At 46.0% G+C, this 7,358-nt stretch overlaps 1 long non-coding RNA gene across 1 annotated transcript in view; it reads right to left on the reverse strand.

The window, feature by feature from the left end:
• Positions 1-4,499: 4,499 nt before the first annotated feature.
• The window catches only part of LOC125947281 (uncharacterized), a 23,959-nt gene continuing 21,100 nt past the window's right edge, over positions 4,500-7,358 (reverse strand). Inside the window, exon 4 of the long non-coding RNA XR_007468147.1 lies at positions 4,500-4,801. This is a non-coding gene — a long non-coding RNA (uncharacterized LOC125947281). The remainder of the gene's footprint in view (positions 4,802-7,358) is intronic.

The following is a 7,358-nucleotide window of genomic DNA, read 5'->3' on the forward strand; positions in this document are numbered from 1 at the left end:
CTCACTCTTTTATATGTTTAGTTTAGTGCGCGCGCTTAATATTTTTTCATTTTAAAACAATAGTTTACTATCACAAAACGACATTTATTTTCTGCGCATAAAACCAAGCGATGAGCACGTTAGATTGAGCTTTCTGTATTGGCCGTCTTCTTCTTTCTGGGGTTTTACGTGCCGAAAAACAAGTTCTGATTATGAGGCACGCCGTAGTGGGGGGCTTTGGATTAGTTTTGACGACCTGGGGTTCCTTAACGTGCGCTACAACGCCATCAACCATACATGTGTGAGCAGCATTTATTGCCTTCAAGACTGCAACCAGCTGAGCCTGATCTTTCGCCGACTGTACAAAGTGTGCACGTAAGAAAACTTTTAGGCAAAAAATGAGGGCAATTACTATGACGGATTATCATGCAAATTATCTATTTCCAGCAAGGCAGTGGATTGAGTGGCGAGAACAGGGTTCGCTTCTATGTTGCCAGAACCTAGAAGCTAGAACACCATTGAAGAGTAGCCACAGACAATTTCTCAAAGCACTTGTGGGCACGGGAGCAACATCATCCTTCTTTGCTTCAGGTTAAGCACACACACAGGTTAAGCAAATAAAGTGAATACGTAAGCCACGTCCAGAGCGCGTTGCTCCAGTGCCCACTGGAAAGGCGAGCGTGCGGCGATTTGTTTACATCGGTCACGAATTACGAAGTTGTCGATTTGGCTTGCTCATGAAGCGGCTGTTGCGTCAGCAGAGGCAAATCCAGGAAATTGCGATCATGTGTAGACAGGAAGCTGATTACTACGGTCGGTCAGTGGCCACAGCGTAGATAGTGAGCTGGTTGGTGCAAGCTCCGAAGCCAGGAACCGCAGAACAACGGACGGGAAAAAATTCTGTGAAGCGGATAAATGTGATATATGAGCCATGTTCGCAGGGTTGGTGTGGTACGCAGACTTAGATTGTAAGCACGAATATATAGTTGTCAAAGGTATGTCAAGGTACGAGTCTAGCACAGGCTTTCCACACTGTCATGGCCACGAAAAAAAAAGCAATGATCATGTCTACCTTTTACAACTCCGTTTGGTCCATCCTTGACTTCACCTTTGCACTCTGGCTGTTTTTCGTTGTGGGCTGTGCCGGCGCAGAGACATCACTCGTTCGTTTGTTGTAGAGAACGTGCAATTTCCCAACCAATTCATGCGGACCTTCAGAATAAGCGAGCTAGTACGTGTATGCCTACTACAGCCAGCATATGCTCGTCCAGTTGCAGGGATCGCGGCAGAACGGCGCCACAGCACGAACCGCCTGTTAGTGATGCCTAAAGCATTATTTTGTAGAGTCGCAGTCCGGTAGCTAGCGAAATACGAAGGGCGCTCACCTCGCAGACGAGAAACAAGTGGGAGATTACGAGGGCCTGTCCAAAGCAGGAAATTCTAGCGCGATCACTTGCAGTGATCGCACGTGTCTTCTGAATTAACAGTACATCAAACTTATCAAAACCACCACCTCGTACCAATGGTAGACGTTCGGAAGTTCCGAAAATTACACGTTCCTGCCGCAAAGTAGCGGCTTGTGTGCCTGCGGTAAGGCACATGACGCAGACGTAGAACAATTTAGTCGTGTCTGCTAGCACATATCAACAACTTGCTCCAATTTTGAACAGAAATATGCATAAAAAATAAAAACCAAAACTGAAACGGAGGCACGAAATGTAGCGTTATAAGGGAACGGGCAGTGATAACGAAACGCAGAGGAGTGTGCCGCTTGCATCTGGCGCTAGAACATAGCGACGAAGCGTTCAAGCACGCCGACATCTATGTAGAGTTGGAATCGTCCATAGACCTTTTACCTTCAAGAACGTTTGTCCTTATAAGCAAGACATCAATCTTCTGTTGCGACATGACCTTATATTTGTTAGCTTTCCTTGTCGCCCTATTGTTCCGGCTCTCCTCCTGCGTTTCTATATTTGTTGTATTTGCTGGTGACGTCAGCAAGGGTTTAATATCTACCAACTTCAAGTTTATGGCAGAAGGTAACAAGCAAATATAGTTATTGTAGCAGGACAATCAAAAGCAACAGGATATTTGTTTCTTTGTGCATAATTTTCTTCAGTGCTGCAAAAGTGATGCTACGAAAGCGGCCGGTCTGCTACATTGCGTCGTTAAAAATTTTACTTGGTAGAGTAACCGACAGCGTGAATATCACATTGAAAGAAATACAAAATACAAATTCAATAATGGCGAATGGAATACGACGTTGCGAGTTTTTTTTAAACAAAAGCTTCCTTTCACGACAGATACACCTTTCCTAGGGTATTTGGTATAAAGGCTAACAAGTACCTGACGAAACGTCAAATGTCCTCACTCCAGGTGAAGCAAAAATGAGAGAGGCAAAAAAGGGAGAGAGAAATAAATGACATCCTCAATCTGTGTGGTATAATGTGCAATATTATAAATTAGTCTCGCACTTATGCACTGCATATGAAACCCTATCCTCAATTAAACCCTAGAACGTAACATCAAATCAATGTTGATGCATTAAAATGAACTATAACGTGCATTTATAATTAATTAAGTTAACGCCAAAGCTACTAGGCATTGCGGTCAACTATCTCCATTTCTTTTCTCGAAATTATGAGCAATCCTTCTAACATTGTTTTTTCGCTTGACTGACATTTTACAAAACTAAAAAACGATTCTGTTCATTTACGTGATGTTGCAGTTGTTTTGCCATCGTCATCAAGCCGTAATCATCATACTATCGCCCGCATTCCAACTTCCTCATGACATTGTCGTTATCGTCATAACATCGTCTATATGGAAGCGTAATCATGATCTCGCTATTGCCAAGTCATCCATTGTTCCATCGTTGTCATTCTGTCAGTCATTTGGTGTCATCATGGCATAGTCGTTATGCCCTCGTTGTCATGCCGCCATGGTGTGTCCATCACCGACATTTTGTCGTAGTGATTCTATAGCCATCATGCAGTCGTCGTCAATGAATCAGCGCCATTGCGTCGTCGTCATAGAGTCGTTATTCTGTCCTATTGACTTCAGTGCCGTCATGTCGTTGTCGTCATTTCATCGTCGTCATGCGTCGCGGTCGTTCCATCGTCATCATTTCGTCGTCATCATACAGTCGTTGGTATGTCGTTGTGGATATTCTGTCGTCTTCATACATTCTTTGTTATACCTTGAATGGGTATGATCGAGAGCCGCAACTGTTTGTTAAGCTAAGTGTTTCCCAGCAAAAATGTGTCATAATTCTTCCTGTTCTTTACACTTGCGAATGGTTCGGCGACGAGGAAAGCGTTCTTCGGAAACAACAACGAAACTGTCCCTTAAACCAATTCCCTCAATGAGAGGGATCGACATTTTCTTAATGAAACCTTTTTTTTATTGCCCTAGCATTTATCTGAACACTCCTGGTGGACTTCTGCCGTCGCCATCATGTTCCGCATAAAGTCCAAGCACAATAACATCGTCGCCGCCCGCCGTATGCTGTATGTTGTATGTGTGAGTGAAAGCTTGCGAGGGTCAGCTGATGATCGCGGCTAAATACCGCGCGCGCAAGAGAGGAAAGTGGGGAAAAAGCGCGCCGTCTTCCGTCGAACGCGAGGCACCGGGGGAATAGGAGGGACGGTGGGGTGTGGGGCGTTCTACTTCGGCGGCCGCTGCGCACGGCGCGGCCGCACGGGCGCCGTATCTTGAATGCTACCTGCGATGTGGACAAAGTCCGCGGAGTGCTGGTAGCTGCGTATGCGCTGTGCTTTCAACGCTTAGTTCGCGTGGAAGCGAGAGCAGCACCAACGTCAATTTGACGCACTTCCTCACTCCAGCGTTTTGACATCGAGTTTCCGCGGTCATTGAATGAGATGTGTTCATGTTTACCCGTGGGACTGTGACACCATGTTTGTTATTTAGTTAGTAAGTGAATGTTTACAAGTTTAACAGCCGATGAAGCTACTATTCTTACTTCGTAAAGCAGTCTACTACTTTGCTCTCGCCATCTATGCTTCGCATTTGGCTGAAACTGTGACTTCCTTTTATAAATTCGAAATAGAAAACCACTTAAAAATTGGCACGTATGTTTGTGGAAGCGTTGTTGAGCAAATGCTCTGTTTCAAATATTACGCGGTGCTCGAGAGCAGTGAGTTTTGATACTACGTAACGCGTTTTAGCAAGTGTTTTGAGTCATTGTTGACTTGCTTTTTCAAACACGTGATGGTTCGTTCAACAACAAGCCACAGAAATAGACTATTCCACTCGCTAATATGAAATGCTGCCCATGAGGGCGCCATGTGGACTCGCAGTTTGAAAAGTACACCTAGATATTACGAATCATTCTATAACAACTGCGTTTTACAGTCAGTATATTCACAGACGTGTGAATATTGCTTCAAATAACCACTTCTGTCACAAGCAAATTTTATTGTATAGTGAAGCTTTCAACATAGGATTCACCTATTTTACACAACAAAGAGGGCAATTGCACTGTCTTCGTAACCTGGAGTCCATGAAGCCTTACAAGAGCTATGAATGGTTGAACTAGGGTCTGTATCCGAGGTACTTGGTACGAGGACATACATAAATGGTTGCTTTATTCTTGATGTCTATTCACCATACTGGTCAAAGCTCGGCATGCATTCTTTTAAGCACTCATGTCGACTTAGAAAAGCATTATTTGCCGGCCACTTTTCGGACAATAAAACAGTAGAATCTGTTTTATCGCAATCGTCGTCTTCATAATTGTAAGTATACCAACTTTGGTATGGCCCACCGTACTTCCATCCTAACTTGAGACAAGTAGATTCAGCTGCAAAACATTAAAAAAATATTTAGTGGCAATATATTCTTTGGCAGAATTGTAGTATTTTCACTGACGAGAGCTGAAATGCAAATGAATTGTACAGCTTGCAAATGCAGCTACAGAATTTTTCAGCTCAGCGCTTCGAATCGTTCAGTTTCTAGAGAGTACAAAAATAGATAGCAGTCAAACTTGCTGTAACGTAGTAAAACGTTCGCTGGCATGGTTGCTTATTAAAAGCATATTTTTAACTGTAGAGTACAAAGAGATAACTTACACATAGTAAACATATGCGCAAAAATTTGACAATGTATGCTTCCGTTTGCTGGCATTGAGTGTGAAGTGCGCAAGAGGAGACTATGTATTGCATCATACGGCAAGGAAGAGAAAGAATAGTGTAGTTTCGGCTGGGTTCATACTACCCGCGTCTTCAGTGCTGTGACTTTCCCATATTTGTTCTCAATGCAGTGGTGAGCTCTCGACCAGGGGCCAGGCCCCCTCATTGTGAAAGTGAGGGAGGTCAGCGCACCTGCTTCACAGGAGGAAGAAAGAGTTTGTGGGTGGCGCGCCAGCTGGACTCGAAGCATTGAGCGTTGTGGATGAGAGTCCGTCTACTTGTCATGATCAGAAACCGCTTCCCTGCCCGAAGGTTCAATCGCGTTGTCCGTCGTCCCAGGCGCAGACGCGAGCATGGGGATTGTGAAGAGCCGGTACTCATAAAGTTTGCCGGCATCAGACTTTGTCAGAACGACGACGAAGTGTCTCTTGGCGGAGTGTTGTTTTTATACCTCTGGCTATTTTTGTGAAATCTCCAGTGTATCAATCAGGCGTCGCGCTTTGTTCGGTGGCGATGGACGTGGACCACCCAGGGCGTCTGCCGGATCCGGCGGCGTCAGCGATGGCCGCCTCCAGGAAGCGGATCGGGCTCCAGACTGACAGCGACCGCGAAGGCACCCATATCTACTCGCTCAGCAGCGAGGACCCTTCCGAGGACGAAGGCTTCGAACTTGTGTGGAGTCGCAAGGCGAAGAGAAGGAACACCAGGTCCACTTCGTCCTCCAGTACGCAACTGTTGAGCCCAAACGGAACTCCGACGCCAACACCATTCTGTTTATGCCTGTGATACCCAACGGTAACATGAAGCTGCTTAACAGGCAATCTGTCTCGATGCTGCTGGAGGCCGTGATGCCAAATGAAATCAAGGACATTAGAGTGAACACCAGCAAAAATGTACTGGCGGTTGATGCTCTGCATGCGGGTGCTCTTAGCGCCCTACACAAGGTAACAGATCTTGATGGCATGCAGGTGCGCTTTCACATACCACTGGGCTCTGATGTCATCACTGGTGTAATATATGATGTAGACTTGTCCATCCTCAGCAATGACTTGCGGATTCTGGTTAAAGCAGCGAGTCATCGTGACGTCATTGTTGATGTCTACCGCCTGGTCAACTCACGTTGCGTGAAGATTGTTTTCAAGGGCAACTGTCTCCCATCTCACGTTAAGGTAGGCCACTTTCGGCATCCTGTCCGGCCTTTTATTCGGAAGCCTCTACAGTGCCGCAAATGCATGAAGATCGGACACGTGAGCAGCGTCTGTGAGAACGAAACAGTGTGCCCCCGCTGCGCTGAACCACACGCCGCGGATAAATGTGCCGCCACTGTCATGAAATGTCCAAACTGCCACGGATCTCATGAAGCCTCATCGAAAGACTGCCCCAAGATTAAGAAGGAAATGGCTATCTTAAAAGAGATGGCAAGAGGTCATTCTTCTCATCGAGAAGCCGCCGATAAAATCAGGAAGCGACGCTCCCGTCACCGACGTTCTTCAAGAAAAGCTTCTGCGTCGGTGATGCGTATGCCATGTCCACAGTCACCTCCTCCACTGCCAGCCAGGCCATTGACATCAGAAAGGTCTACAAAGGACAAGGGCACTGGGAAGAATACGGACACCGAAGCCTGGCCTGCGTTGCCAAAACGGTAACCACCAGCAGAATGGCTGCACGCCGATGGAAGTCGACCATCCCGTGCATCTCCTGCCGGTGAATTGACTGAACAGGATCGGCAAGTGGTTATAATGGTGCGATCACTAATGAATACGATTCGCATGCTACTGAATAAGCTGCAGACACCAGCAGCTGAAAGCGCATTGCAAATACTGGATGCACTGAATCCAGTACTTGCAAGCCTCCTATAAGCACCATGGCTCACCCAGTGCTTTCTTTTCGCACTGAAGTTAGAAGTGCGACGATTTTTCGATGGAATGCCAGAGTCTTGAAGTCCCGCATCTCGGATTTGCGCCAATTTGTCTTGAAGAATCGGTTCCCTATACTTGTTATTTGTGAACGGAACGTATCAAAGCCCTACAGACAATCTGGTTACGAAGCGTTTGCTTCTTCCGCATGCGAGGAACGGAGCAACGTTCTCATTTACATCCGCACGCGTCCTTGAACTATGTTTCGCATGCTGTTCAGCCTCATGACAACCAATACGTATGCCACCGCGTCAAAAAGAACAAAATGGCCTTTACTCTTATTGGTTGTTACATCACCCCATCAAGGCGGTTT

The sequence above is a fragment of the Dermacentor silvarum genome, chromosome 7 (genome assembly GCF_013339745.2).
Source record: "Dermacentor silvarum isolate Dsil-2018 chromosome 7, BIME_Dsil_1.4, whole genome shotgun sequence".
Lineage (NCBI taxonomy): Eukaryota > Metazoa > Arthropoda > Arachnida > Ixodida > Ixodidae > Dermacentor > Dermacentor silvarum.